This window comes from Pseudophryne corroboree, chromosome 6 (genome assembly GCF_028390025.1).
Source record: "Pseudophryne corroboree isolate aPseCor3 chromosome 6, aPseCor3.hap2, whole genome shotgun sequence".
Lineage (NCBI taxonomy): Eukaryota > Metazoa > Chordata > Amphibia > Anura > Myobatrachidae > Pseudophryne > Pseudophryne corroboree.
This window is the reverse complement of record NC_086449.1, coordinates 670,612,896-670,625,041: the sequence shown is the minus strand read 5'-3', so window position 1 is coordinate 670,625,041 and position 12,146 is coordinate 670,612,896.

Below are 12,146 nucleotides of genomic sequence, written 5' to 3'. Positions count from 1 at the left end.
GCATATGGGACATGTGGATGGAGCCCTTAATTCGCTTAACCAGGATTCACGGGTGGTCAATCTGTTGAAATCAGAGCACTACATTTTGGCCACCGTGCTTGATCCTAGATTTAAAACCTACGTTGTATCTCTCTTTCCGGCAGAGGTTCAAAGACCTGCTGGTGAGAAAATTGTCAAGTCAAGCGGAACGTGACCCGTCAAAAGCTCCTCCTTCACATTCTCCCGCAACTGAGGATGCGAGGAAAAGGCTAAGAATTCCAAGCCCACCGGCTGGCGGTGATGCAGGGCAGTCTGGAGCGAGTGCTGACATCTGGTCCGGACTGAAGGACCTGCCAACGATTACTGACATGTCGTCTACTGTCACTGCATATGATTCTGTCACCATTGAAAGAAGGGTGGAGGATTATATGAGTGACCGCATCCAAGTAGGCACGTCAGACAGTCCGTACGTATACTGGCAGGAAAAAAAGGCAATTTGGAGGCTCTTGCACAAACTGGCTTTATTCTACCTAAGTTGCCCTCCCTCCAGTGTGTACTCCGAAAGAGTGTTTAGTGCAGCCGCTCACCTTGTCAGCAATCGGCGTACGAGGTTACTTCCAGAAAATGTGGAGAAGATGATGTTCATCAAAATGAATTATAATCAATTCCTCCGTGGAGACATTCACCATCAATTGCCTCCAGAAAGTACACAGGGACCTGAGATGGTGGATTCCAGTGGGGACGAATTAATAATCTGTGAGGAGGGGGATGTACACAGTGAAAGGGGTGAGGAATTGGAGGATGATGATGAGGTGGACATCTTGCCTCTGTAGAGCCAGTTTGTGCAAGGAGAGATTGATTGCTTCTTTTTTCGTGGGGGCCCAAACCAACCAGTCATTTCAGTCACAGTTGTGTGGCAGACCCTGTCGCTGAAATGATGGGTTCGTTAAAGTGTGCATGTCCTGTTTATACAACATAAGGGTGGGTGGGAGGGCCCAAGGACAATTCCATCTTGCACCTCTTTTTTCTTTCATTTTTCTTTGCATCATGTGCTGTTTGGGGACAATTTTTTTGAAGTGACATCCTGCCTGACACTGCAGTGCCACTCCTAGATGGGCCAGGTGTTTGTGTCGGACACTTGTGTCGCTTAGCTTAGTCACACAGCGACCTTGGTGCGCCTCTTTTTTTCTTTGCATTATGTGCTGTTTGGGGACTATTTTTTTGAAGTGCCATCCTGTCTGACACTGCAGTGCCACTCCTAGATGGGCCAGGTGTTTGTGTCGGCCACTTGGGTCGCTTAGCTTAGTCACACAGCTACCTCATTGCGCCTCTTTTTTCTTTGCATCATGTGCTGTTTGGGGACTATTTTTTTGAAGTGCCATCCTGTCTGACACTGCAGTGCCACTCCTAGATGGGCCAGGTGTTTGTGTCGGCCACTTGTGTCGCTTAGCTTAGTCACACAGCGACCTTGGTGCGCCTCTTTTTTTCTTTGCATCATGTGCTATTTGGGGACTATTTTTTTGAAGTGCCATCCTGTCTGACACTGCAGTGCCACTCCTAGATGGGCCAGGTGTTTGTGTCGGCCACTTGTGTCGCTTAGCTTAGTCACACAGCTACCTCATTGCGCCTCTTTTTTTCTTTGCATCATGTGCTGTTTGGGGACTATTTTTTTGAAGTGCCATCCTGTCTGACACTGCAGTGCCACTCCTAGATGGGCCAGGTGTTTGTGTCGGCCACTTGGGTCGCTTAGCTTAGTCACACAGCTACCTCATTGCGCCTCTTTTTTTCTTTGCATCATGTGCTGTTTGGGGACTATTTTTTTGAAGTGCCATCCTGTCTGACACTGCAGTGCCACTCCTAGATGGGCCAGGTGTTTGTGTCGGCCACTTGTGTCGCTTAGCTTAGCCATCCAGCGACCTCGGTGCAAATTTTAGGACTAAACATAATATTGTGAGGTTTGAGGTATTCAGAATAGACTGAAAATGAGTGTAAATTACGGTTATTGAGGTTAATAATACTATGGGATCAAAATGACCCCCAAATTCTATGATTTAAGCTGTTTTTGAGGGTTTTTTGTAAAAAAACACCCGAATCCAAAACACACCCGAATCCGACAAAAAATTTTCAGGGAGGTTTTGCCAAAACGCGTCCGAATCCAAAACACGGCCGCGGAACCGAATCCAAAACCAAAACACAAAACCCGAAAAATTTCCGGTGCACATCACTAGTGTGTAGTTCTGAGCCCTCATTCAGTTCACTGGACCAAAGAATAGCTTCCAAAAAGAAGAGACAGGAGCCTTACCATGCGGTGGGGGAATGTGTGCTTAGAAAGTGCAGTACTAGTTACATAATGTATGTGCCTTTATTTTAGTATGTTTAACCTTTTCCTGACCACTTTTATTATTTATATAATTTGAATATGTTTGATACAGCCTATACTATAGATCATCTATAATGTTCCGCAGACTGGGATATTTGAAGATTGCATTTGGAAACCCACCTCTAGAAATCCTGCGTTTGCCACTGGGTCTGCAATCAGGGGGAATGAGGGGAGGTGAGCTGATGTGAATCATTGTAATGTGACCCAGGACCAGAGCACTACCTAGACATCTTGATGCCCTCTGCTAGAAAGAATGAGGGGAATTATATCAATTAGGGGAAGAAAAATATAGTACTGACTTAAAACAGCGCTGTGGGGTCTTGTTATATAAAGAAAGCAGGTCTTTCTTAATTCTCACATAAATGGGAGCATTAGTGTGCTGCTGTCTGCCCAGTGTCCCCCCCCCCTTCCTGACAATTACAAGTGCTGACAACCTGATTTCCCTAGCCTCATCACATCATCTGTGCGTCTGTGTCTCTCGCAGCCTCCGCTTCTCTTACCCCTCATTGCAGGTCACACCACACACATCGCTGCTGGGTGCCGCTTCCTAGGAGAGGGAGAAGGCCGCGCCGTTGCCGGTCTCAGTACGCCTGTCTGGCATGGGGCGGGGCCTCGGCTCTCCTGCAGTAATTGTGCCGGCGGCGGTAGTAAGAGGCTGAGTCCGGAGCTCTGTGTCCTGAGTGTACACAAGGATCCGGGTAGGTACTAGTGATGAGCGGGTTCGGTTTCCGAGAAACCGAACCCCCCCGAACGTCACCCTTTTTACACGGGTCCGAGCCATACTCGGATTCTCCCGTATGGCTCGGTTAACCCGAGCGCGCCCGAACGTCATTATCCCGCTGTCGGATTCTCGCGAGATTCGGATTCTATATAAGCAGCTGCGCGTCGCCGCCATTTTCACACGTGCATTGAGATTGATAGGGAGAGGACGTGGCTGGCGTCTTCTCCGTACTAATACGAGACAGTTGGTTGATCTGATTGCTTGTTTTATTTTACTATAATTGTGGGGAGCATTGGGGAGCAGCTGTTAGGAGGAGTACAGTGCAGAGTTTTGCTGATAAGTGACCACCAGTTTTTTATCCGTTCTCTGCCTGAAAAAAACGCTCCATACCATATCTGTGCTCAGTGTGCTGCATGATATATCTGTGCTGAGTGCTCACACTGCTAATTGTGGGGACTGGGGAGCAGCTATAGCAGGAGTACAGTGCACAGTTTTGCTGACAGTGACCACCAGTATACGTTTGTCTGCTTGAAAAACACTCCTGTGGTGGCTTTTTTTTATACTAGTTTAGCAGTTTGCTGACAGTGTCCACCAGGTCCATTATACTGTATATAGCAGTACGGTAGGCCACTGCTATACCTACCTCTGTGTCGTCACTCGTCATCCATTATAATAAGTATACTATCCATCCATCTACATTGTATACTTGTGGTGGCTTTTTTTTTTATACTAGTTTAGCAGTTTGCTGACAGTGTCCACCAGGTCCATTATACTGTATATAGCAGTACGGTAGGCCACTGCTGTACCTACCTCTGTGTCGTCACTTGTCATCCATTAATAAGTATACTATCCATACATCTACATTGTATACCCGTGGTGGCTTTTTTTTATATACTAGTTTAGCAGTTTGCTGACAGTGTCCACCAGGTCCATTTATTATACTGTATATAGCAGTATGGTAGGCCACTGCTGTACCTACCTCTGTGTCGTCACTCGTCATCCATTAATAAGTATACTATCCATCCATCTACATTGTATACCTGTGGTGGCTTTTTTTTATACTAGTTTAGCAGTTTGCTGACAGTGTCCACCAGGTGTTAGGCGCCGGGGTCCGCTCGTCGGTGCGGCCCGGCGCCTAGCAACCAGGGACGCCATGCGCGTACAGCCGCCGGCTCCCTGGCAACGCTAGACGCCGGGCGCACGGAGCCGCACGGACCCTAGCAACGGGGACGCCACTGACGGACCGCGTTCCCCGTTGCTGGGTCCATTTTAATTAATAGGACACCTGTTTCCTGGCCATGCAGCTAGGCAGCTGTATGGCATCTAATCCAATCAGCCTCTAAACAGCTGATTGGAGGACTCCCTGTTAAATACACTTCCTGGGCTTCTCACAGACGCCGGTAATAGCTTCTTGCATGCTGTATCTGTTTGCTGAGAGTGTTTCCAGTCCTGCTGTATCCGGTCGTTCCTGTTCTCAGTTGTCCTGTACTCGGAAGTCGTCATCTGTTCCTGGAGTCCTGACTGAGCACCTTTGAACATCCAGTGGTGTTCGTGAGTCACGGCGTAGCCGTGTGTCGCGGCTTGGCCGCTTTATCATTTATTATTTATTATTTGTGTTTCTGAGCTTTTGCGGAGGATTCCGCTCCCACAGATCCACTCTGGTATCCAGCGGTGCTGGGTAGGAGTAACGGACTAGTGGATTTTGGTTGTCCTTTTCCCTGGCGGGTTTCCGCACATACCTCAGCTTTTGTCAGTTAGCTTGTAGCCCCTGGCCTGGTTGTTTAGTCAGAGGGCCCCTTGTTATCACCCTGTCTCGGATTTCCCTTTGTCTCCCATTAAGACCTGAGGGGGCATCGGAGTTGGGCAGACATAATCCGCCCTTCAAACGCGGCTGCCATGGGCTCAAGCAACCATAGTCTCGCAGGGGATTTCTGACAGCACGGGGGAGACAACGGAGTTAGGGCGCCAGGGGCTACTTTCTATTCCCGCTTCCTTCACCCAGCATTACGTTCCAGTGCTTCGGTCCTTGCAATAGGACCTCCTCAGACCAGAGTGCTGGAATCATAACATTATTACCGGCCACACCCAAACTTAAAATTAAACAGGGTTTGATTTTTTCCTTATTCAGTTTTGTAAGATTTATCGGCCTCATGAATCCCACTGGTTTAGGGCCAAATCCTGGCCAGCTCCTAGTTAGCCAGATTCAAGAACTTACTCAGATGGTTCAGGATCTTTCCCTTCGGGTGAAGTCGCAGGAAGATTTTTTACGAACTTCCCCGAGGGTAGTCCCTGAACCAAAAATGCACTTGCCTGACCGCTTTTCTGGTGATAGGAAGGAGTTTTTTAATTTTAAAGAGTCCTGTAAACTTTATTTTCGTTTAAGACCAATCTCCTCAGGTACTGAATCTCAGCGGGTCGGAATTATTATTTCTTTGCTCCAGGGGGATCCTCAGACCTGGGCTTTTGGTTTAAAAGCAGAGGATCCGGCATTGTTGTCAGTATACGCCTTTCTGGGGTCTTTAGGGCTTTTGTATGATGACCCTGATAGAGAGGCATCCGCTGAGAGTCAGTTACGCGCTCTCAGACAGGGTAGAAATCCTGCAGAGGTTTATTCTACGGAGTTTCGCCGTTGGTCGAACGACTGTGGCTGGAATGACCCAGCCCTGCGCAGTCAGTTTCGCCTCGGCTTGTCTGAGTCTATAAAAGACAGTCTCCTTCTGTATCCCGCTCCTGAGACTCTCGATAAACTCATGGAGCTTTCTATTAAGATTGATCGTCGTCTCAGAGAGCGGAGGGCTGAAAAAGGAGCACCTGTCAGGTCTACTCCATGTGTATTTTCCATTCCTGAGGACATAGAGGAGCCCATGCAGATGGGTCTCTCCCGGCTGTCTCCAGAAGAAAGAGCCAGAAGGCAAAACTCTGGTCTTTGTTTGTACTGTGGGGGTAAGGGACATTTTGCCCGTAATTGTCCGAATAAGTCGGGAAACGCCTCGACCAAGTGAATTGTGAGGGGGTTCACTTTGGTCTGCAGCTTATCTCCTCGAATAACTCCCTTTTAGTCCCAGCTAAAGTTTCCTTTGGCAGCCTCAGTTCTTCGGTGTCGGCTTTTGTTGACAGTGGAGCTGCAGGGAACTTTACGGACTTAACGTGGGCCAAGGCCTTGGGTATTCCTCAGTTAGCTTTGGGTAGGTGTATCACCATGCATGGTTTAGATGGGAGTCCCTTGTCCAATGGGGCTATTTCCCTCTGTACACCCCCTGTACTACTTACGGTAGGAGCTCTTCATTCCGAAAAAATTGAGTTTTTCCTTACCCATTGCCCAGCAGTTCCAGTGGTTCTGGGTCACCCTTGGCTGGCCTTTCATAATCCCATCATTGATTGGCAGTCGGGGGAGATCTCACAATGGGGTACCATCTGTAATAAGGAATGTATTACATTTCCCGTCAGAATAGCTGCTGCCATTCCCGAACCCATTCCCGTGGAATACCAGGACTTTGTTGATGTATTTTCCAAGGGCAATGCGGACATTCTGCCTCCCCATCGGCCTTATGATTGTGCTATTGAGCTAATTCCTGGTGCCACATTGCCAAAGGGAAGGTTATATGCATTGTCCGGGCCAGAAACTGCGGCCATGAATGAGTATGTTAAGGAGAGCCTAGGGAAAGGATTTATCAGGCCATCTAAATCCCCTTTAAGGGCAGGCTTCTTCTTTGTGGAGAAGAAAGATGGATCACTCAGACCTTGCATTGACTTTAGAGCCCTGAATAAGATCTCAGTTAAAAATACTTACCCTCTGCCGCTGATTTCTGTCCTCTTTGATCAGCTGCGTTCGGCTGTGATCTTTTCTAAAATTGACCTGAGGGGAGCGTATAACCTCATCCGAATCAAGTCGGGAGATGAATGGAAGATGGCGTTCAGTACTCAGTCGGGTCACTACGAGTATCTGGTGATGCCGTTCGGCTTGTCTAACGCTCCGGCAGTTTTCCAGGATCTCATTAACGATGTGCTCCGTGATTTTCTAGGAAGATTCGTGGTCGTTTACTTAGACGACATCCTGATCTATTCTGACTCTATTGAACAACATGTTACCCAGGTGCGTCAGGTTCTTCAAAAATTACGTGAAAATCACCTATATGCCAAGCTGGAGAAGTGTGAGTTTCATGTCACGGAGGTATCCTTTTTAGGGTACATTATTTCCCCTCGGGGATTCTGTATGGAACCTAAGAAGCTCCAAGCCATCCTTAGTTGGGCGCAACCCACCAACTTAAAAGCAATTCAGCGCTTTTTAGGGTTTGCGAATTATTATAGAAGATTTATTCATGCTTTTTCCGACCTGGTTGCTCCCATTGTGGCACTGACTAAGAAGGGAGCGGATCCTACCAACTGGTCACGTGAAGCTGAGTTATCCTTTCAGGCCTTGAAACAAGCTTTTGTCTCAGCCCCAGTCCTCAGACATCCCAACCCTGAATTGCCCTTCATTGTTGAGGTTGATGCCTCGGAGGTTGGAGTGGGGGCTATCCTATCTCAGAAGGATCCGGACTCTCTAGAACTACATCCTTGTGCCTTTATGTCCAGGAAATTCTCATCCGCTGAATCCAACTACGATGTTGGTAACCGGGAGTTACTGGCTATTAAATGGGCTTTCGAGGAGTGGAGGCATTAGCTTGAGGGAGCAACACATACCATTTCAGTATTGACTGACCACAAAAATCTTCAGTACATCGAATCAGCTAAGCGGCTGAATGCCCGGCAGGCTCGTTGGGCTTTATTTTTTACTCGTTTCAAGTTTATTATCACCTTTAGGCCAGGTTCCAAGAATACCAAGGCGGATGCCCTGTCACGCAGTTTTCTTCCAGTTCATAATAACAGTCCTGTTACTCCCATACTTCCGTCTTCAGTCATTTGGGCAGGCCTCACACAAGATTTATTTACCCAGTTAAAGCAGCTTCAACATCAAGCTCCTGGAAATACTCCTGCTGGTCGTCTTTACGTCCCTGAGTTTTTGAGAGCTACTGTTTTGACTGAGTTTCATGATAGCAAAGTTGCCGGGCATCCGGGGATCTCTAAGACTTTGGAATTAGTCTCCCGCTCAGTATGGTGGCCTGGTCTTTCTAAAGACATTAAGGAGTTTGTTTTTTCTTGTCTGGTCTGTGCACAGCATAAGGTTCCCCGTTCCTTGTCTATCGGGCAACTTATGCCCTTAAATGTTCCTCTCAGGCCATGGTCTCATATTTCCATGGATTTTGTGGTAGACCTCCCTCTGTCAGCCGGATTCCGAGTCATATGGGTGGTAGTGGACCGTTTTAGCAAGATGGCCCATTTCATTGCTCTTCCCCGACTGCCATCTGCCCAGGGATTGGCAGTTTTGTTTCTCCGCCATGTTTTCAGACTTCATGGGTTGCCCACTGATATTGTTTCTGATCGGGGTCCACAATTCATTGCACAATTCTGGAAGTCTTTTTGTGCCTCATTAAAGATGAAATTGTCTTTAACATCCGGCTACCATCCCCAATCCAACGGGCAGACCGAGCGAGTTAATCAATCATTAAAACAGTATTTGCGTTTGTACTCAGCCAAACTCCAGAATGATTGGTCCGAGTTTCTTCCTTTGGCGGAGTTTGCTTACAGCAATTCTTGTCATTCCTCCACTAATGTGTCTCCATTCTTTTCAGTTTTTGGTTTTCACCCCAGAGCTAATTCTTTTTTTCAACATTCCTCTGTTTCCTCGCTAACCTTAACCTCTCATCTCAGAGTCATTTGGAAAAAAGTGCACCTTGCTCTCAGAAAAGCGGCATTTCGAGAGAAAAATTTTTCTGACAGGCTCCGGCGTCCTTGCACTTTTAAGGTGGGAGATAGGGTATGGTTGTCGACTCGTAACATTAAACTTCGACAAACCTCAGCTAGATTGGGCCCCAAATTTATTGGACCATTTCATATTATTAAAAAAATCAATCCAGTTGCTTTCCGGTTACGTTTACCAAGAGCTCTCCGGATCGGAAATACGTTCCATTGCTCCCTGTTGAAACCATACGTTTCTTCCAGTAGATTTCCTCGGAAGATCTCTCAGGGGAAATCACCAGTAGATGTACAGGGTCATCAGGAGTTCTTGGTGGAGAAGGTTCTCGATTCCAAATTGTCCCGGGGTCTGCTTTATTTTCTGGTGCACTGGAGAGGCTATGGTCCAGAGGAAAGGTCTTGGGTCCTGGATAAGGATCTCCATGCCCCGAGGCTCAAGAGGGCACTTTTTCGGGAATTTCCTCGGAAACCTGGCTTTAGGGGTTCCTTGACCCCTCCTCAAGGGGGGGTACTGTTAGGCGCTGGGGTCCGCTCGTCGGTGCGGCCCGGCGCCTAGCAACCAGGGACGCCGTGCGCGTACAGCCGCCGGCTCCCTGGCAACGCTAGACGCCGGGCGCACGGAGCCGCACGGACCCTAGCAACGGGGACGCCACTGACGGACCGCGTTCCCCGTTGCTGGGTCCATTTTAATTAATAGGACACCTGTTTCCTGGCCATGCAGCTAGGCAGCTGTATGGCATCTAATCCAATCAGCCTCTAAACAGCTGATTGGAGGACTCCCTGTTAAATACACTTCCTGGGCTTCTCACAGACGCCGGTAATAGCTTCTTGCATGCTGTATCTGTTTGCTGAGAGTGTTTCCAGTCCTGCTGTATCCAGTCGTTCCTGTTCTCAGTTGTCCTGTACTCGGAAGTCGTCATCTGTTCCTGGAGTCCTGACTGAGCACCTTTGAACATCCAGTGGTGTTCGTGAGTCACGGCGTAGCCGTGTGTTGCGGCTTGGCCGCTTTATCATTTATTATTTATTATTTGTGTTTCGGAGCTTTTGCGGAGGATTCCGCTCCCACAGATCCACTCTGGTATCCAGCGGTGCTGGGTAGGAGTAACGGACTAGTGGATTTTGGTTGTCCTTTTCCCTGGCGGGTTTCCGCACATACCTCAGCTTTTGTCAGTTAGCTTGTAGCCCCTGGCCTGGTTGTTTAGTCAGAGGGCCCCTTGTTATCACCCTGTCTCGGATTTCCCTTTGTCTCCCATTAAGACCTGAGGGGGCATCGGAGTTGGGCAGACATAATCCGCCCTTCAAATGCGGCTGCCATGGGCTCAAGCAACCATAGTCTCGCAGGGGATTTCTGACAGCACGGGCGAGACAACGGAGTTAGGGCGCTAGGGGCTACTTTCTATTCCCGCTTCCTTCACCCAGCATTACGTTCCAGTGCTCCGGTCCTTGCAATAGGACCTCCTCAGACCAGAGTGCTGGAATCATAACACCAGGTCCATTTATTATACTGTATATAGCAGTACGGTAGGCCACTGCTGTACCTACCTCTGTGTCGTCACTCGTCATCCATTAATAATAATAAGTATACTATCCATCCATCTACATTGTATACCTGTGGTGGCTTTTTTTTTATACTAGTTTAGCAGTTTGCTGACAGTGTCCACCAGGTCCATTATACTGTATATAGCAGTACGGTAGGCCACTGCTGTACCTACCTCTGTGTCGTCACTCGTCATCCATAAGTATACTATCCATCCATCTACATTGTATACCTGTGGTGGCTTTTTTTTATACTAGTTTAGCAGTTTGCTGGCAGTGTCCACCAGGTCCATTATACTGTATATAGCAGTACGGTAGGCCACTGCTGTACCTACCTCTGTGTCATCACTCGTCATCCCTAAGTATACTATCCATCCATCTACATTGTATACCTGTGGTGGCTTTTTTTTTTATACTAGTTTAGCAGTTTGCTGGCAGTGTCCACCAGGTCCATTATACTGTATACAGCAGTACGGTAGGCCACTGCTGTACCTACCTCTGTGTCATCTCTCGTCATCCGTTAATAAGTGTACTATCCATCCATCTACATTGTATACCTGTGGTGGCTTTTTTTTATACTAGTTTAGCAGTTTGCTGGCAGTGTCCACCAGGTCCATTATACTGTATATAGCAGTACGGTAGGCCACTGCTGTACCTATCTCTGTGTCGTCACTCGTCATCCATTAATAAGTATACTATCCATCCATCTACATTGTATACCTGTGGTGGCTTTTTTTTTATACTAGTTTAGCAGTTTGCTGGCAGTGTCCACCAGGTCCATTATACTGTATATAGCAGTACGGTAGGCCACTGCTGTACCTACCTCTGTGTCGTCACTCGTCATCCATTAATAAGTATACTATCCATCCATCTACATGGTATACCTGTGGTGGCTTTTAGTTGTGCGCAGTATATATAGTAGTAGGCCATTGCTATTGATACTGGCATATAATTCCACACATTAAAATATGGAGAACAAAAATGTGGAGGTTAAAAAAATAGGGAAAGATCAAGATCCACTTCCACCTCGTGCTGAAGCTGCTGCCACTAGTCATGGCCGAGACCATGAAATGCCATCAACGTCGTCTGCCAAGGCCGATGCCCAATGTCATAGTACAGAGCATATAAAATCCAAAACACAAAAGTTCAGTAAAATGACCCAAAAATCTAAATTAAAAGCGTCTGAGGAGAAGCGTAAACTTGCCAATATGCCATTTACGACACGGAGTGGCAAGGAACGGCTGAGGCCCAGGCCTATGTTCATGGCTAGTGGTTCAACTTCACATGAGGATGGAAGCACTCATCCTCTCGCTAGAAAAAAGAAAAGACTTAAGCTGGCAAAAGCACAGCAAAGAACTGTGCGTTATTCAAAATCACAAATCCCCAAGTAGAGTCCAATTGTGTCGGTAGCGATGCCTGACCTTCCCAACACTGGACGGGAAGAGCTTGCGCCTTCCACCATTTGCACGCCCCCTGCAAGTGCTGGAAGGAGCACCCGCAGTCCAGTTCCTGATAGTCAAATTGAAGATGTCAGTGTTGAAGTACACCAGGATGAGGATATGGGTGTTGCTGGAGCTGGGGAGGAAATTGACAAGGAGGATTCTGATGGTGAGGTGGTTTGTTTAAGTCAGGCACCCGGGGAGACACCTGTTGTCCGTGGGAGGAATATGGCCATTGACATGCCTGGTCAAAATTCAAAAAAAATCACCTCTTCGGTGTGGAATTATTTCAACA